The following is a 3373-nucleotide window of genomic DNA, read 5'->3' on the forward strand; positions in this document are numbered from 1 at the left end:
TTCCGCCGAGATCGACTTTGCCTTTCATCATTTTGGGGTCGGTTAATTAGTACCAGTTACGCACTGGCGTCGATATAATCGACTTAATCCGTTTGTCTGTCCTTGTTTGTTCCCTCTGTGTGTAGCCCCTTGCGGGCAGTGAAGAAATCAGAAACGTTAGTATGTCGGGCGAAATGCTGAACGGTGTTTCGACTGTCTTTACGTTCTGAGTTCAAATTCCGTCGAGCTCGACTTTGCCTTTCATCCTTTCAGGGTCGATAAATTAAGTACCAATTGCGTACTGGAGTCGATGTAATCGACTTACCCCCTCCCCAAAAATGTTGGGCCTTGTGTTTAGAGTAGAAGAGAATACAAACGAAATAAAACAAGTTCCAAGTGAATCAGACCACGGGATCTCGAGATACGCGGTTTTTCCTAATACCTTGAACTAATGGTAACCCAATGGGTCTGGGGTGGTCTAGCATATATGATTTTTTTCTTTCTTGTTCGTTCCTGTCTGGGCTATGAAAGGTCTGTTTATATTTTTGTTTGTCGTAATTATTCATACCAATATGTAATTCCTGACGAAAAATCTAATTTTTATTTCAAGAGGAGTTTTTCGTGTTTGTCTTTGAAATTAATTAGACTCCGAAACAATTTGTACAATTTATATTAGAACTGTACCAACCTGGATTATGAATTATAGATCGTCTACACCTACAATTTTTTTCCTTTTCTTATACTTCATTTATATATACTAAGTTGCGGGAAAAGTTCGTGCGCCATGTTAAATAATGATTTTTTTGGCAAAAATTTATTCAAAAACAACAACAACTATTTTTCAATATAAAGACCATCGTTTTCCACGACCTTCTGCCAACGATCTACAAGCCTTCGGATTTGGTCAAAGTACCAATCCTTCGGCTTTGAATCGAAACATTCTTGACAGGTTTCTTCAACTTCATCGAATGACTCAAATCGGTGACTTTTTATAACGTGCAGCACTGATCGGGAAAGACAGTAGGCAGATGGAACAACGTCTGGACTATAGACTGAATGCGGCAGAACTTCAACACCGTCCAGTTCTTCAATCTTGTTGCTGGTCTTTCTGGCGGTATGCAGCTTTGTATTTTTTTGTTGAAACAAAGCGCGTGTTTGACGAACCAGTCTTGGGTACTTTTCAACAGTGAGTCATCAATGAACATGACATGAACTGAATGAACACACACCGCAAAAAAATATATATAAAAAAAACATGATTCTAACACGGTGCACAAACTTTTTCCTCAACCTACTATATCATTGTATCGAGCAAATATTCTCATGCACTGCTGGTCACAGTGCGCTTCCTCACATTGCAGGCAGGCCAACATTACTCCTGAAAGGAAAGCTAGTCCGCCGCTGAATTACTGTTGTAACGTAATTTGCCACATACGACAACCAGACATCTACTGTGAGAAAGCGTAATTTCTTTCATATTTTTTCTTTCCACCACCGCACCCTCTTTTTTTATTTTAGTTGTTGTATCTTAATTGTTGCCCGACTTTTAAGGTAGTCTTGTTTGCACAGCACTTTTTCTTTTCGTTGAACAAAGCACTCTTTTTTTTTCTCTCTCTTTTTGTTTCTTTTTCAAAAATAAATATCTTGTACGTTTACGTATTACTTCCAGATATTCAGTCTGTTTTCGTTTTCTGAAGCTAGTTCTACGGGGTTTAATATCTCTCGGTGCTAGCACTTCAAACATCATAGAAGACTTCCATTGGTATTAACCTTCGTTCTTGTGTATGTGTTATCTTTAACTGGTTAAGGTGTCTCTTATGTTCCGAACGTTGTCCTTTAATCAAATACATCATGTTAACTAATCTTTTGATTACGCAGCCATCCTCCCAACCTTTGCCTTATAATATTTCTTGTATTTCCTTCAAATGTATTTTTTTGTCTTTCCTTTATATGTATTTTTCCCTGGCAATAATTTATTGAAGATCAATTTTATTTTACGCGCGAACACTAACTCTGCTGGTTACTTTCCTGAATTCGTATTTGGATTTGTAGTTATTCTATACGCTCTCAAAAATTTTGTTAGTACCTCGTCATTATCTAGCTCTTTCCGTGATTTTCTTAGAGCTCTTTTGAACGTGTCGACAAATCTTTCTGCTTGCTCATTTCTCCTCGGGTGGTAGAGCGGCGTAAAGATGTTCTTTATAGCATGTATTTTGCAGAAATTTCTTATTTCATATCCCGTGAATTGTGTTCCATTATCTGAAACTAACGTATCTGGAACACCGTATAGACAAATAAATAGCTCGAGTAAGTAGTTTATTGTTGTCTTTGCTGTGGGTTTATTACATCTGCACACCTCTGACCACTTTGTATAACTATCCACAACGATTGGATAGTATGCAGCGTTCACTGGTCTAGCGTGGTCGATATGTATCCTGGACCATGGGCTCTCAGTCTCCGACCACGATTGGTATTTTACTGGTGGTACTTTGGTTGCCAATGCGCAACCTTTACATGCTTTTATCAATTCCTCGATGTCCCTGCCCATAGTCGGCCAGTAAACAAAGCTCCTCATTAAAGATTTCATTCTGAATATTCCCGGGTGCCTACGGTAGAATTGTTGCCATACTCGTTTCTGTAATGCATTTGGTACTACTACTTTCTGCGCGCATTTTAAGACTTCGTCGCAAAGTGAGAAATTATTTCTTTCGTTCTTGCAATGTAAATATCCTCTATCGATTACACACAATAATTCTTACATCATTTTTTGACTGCAATTGCGCTATCACGGTCTCTTCTAGCGATTCCATGCTCTTGGGAATTGGCCTCAATAAGCAGTCTGCATGATCAATTTTCTTCGACGGAATATACTGCATCTTAAAATTGTAGTTCAGCAATATTGTACCCCAGCGTTGTAGTCGGTTCGCTGTATGGGCAGGGAATCACTTCTTTGATCCAAAAATTGATAGGTCGGTTTGTAACAAAGGTCGGTTTGTAACAAAGAAATTCTACCATGGAGAAATTTGTGAAATTTTTTTACCGCAAAAATAATCGACAGAGCTTCCTTCTCTATCTGACTATACTTTTTTCCGCTACTATCAGGGAACGTGAAGCATGAACTATTGGCTTCTTAATTCCATCTTTATACTTGAGTAGCAAGACTGCTCCTATGCCATAATCCGAAGTATCTAACGCTACAACAATGTCCATTCTAGGATCGAAATGTGCTAGTGACAAGTCAGGAATTCGAATTTTCTTTATGTCTTCAAATGCGGTTTGGCACTTTACTGAGCGATTCCATTTTACTTCTTCTTGTAGTAAATCGTTCAATGGTGCTCTCAATTTATGTATATTTGGAATGTACTGTTGATAGTAAATATCTAGGCCAAGGAAA

The 3373-nt window shown here is 38.3% G+C and overlaps 1 long non-coding RNA gene across 1 annotated transcript in view; it reads left to right on the forward strand.

Annotated features, from left to right (window-relative positions):
- Positions 1-232: 232 nt before the first annotated feature.
- The window catches only part of LOC149134163 (uncharacterized), a 4847-nt gene continuing 1706 nt past the window's right edge, over positions 233-3373 (forward strand). The window contains exon 1 of the long non-coding RNA XR_016243137.1: positions 233-1432. This is a non-coding gene — a long non-coding RNA (uncharacterized LOC149134163). The remainder of the gene's footprint in view (positions 1433-3373) is intronic.

This window comes from Octopus bimaculoides, chromosome 9, assembly GCF_046866305.1.
Source record: "Octopus bimaculoides isolate indiv1 chromosome 9, ASM4686630v1, whole genome shotgun sequence".
Lineage (NCBI taxonomy): Eukaryota > Metazoa > Mollusca > Cephalopoda > Octopoda > Octopodidae > Octopus > Octopus bimaculoides.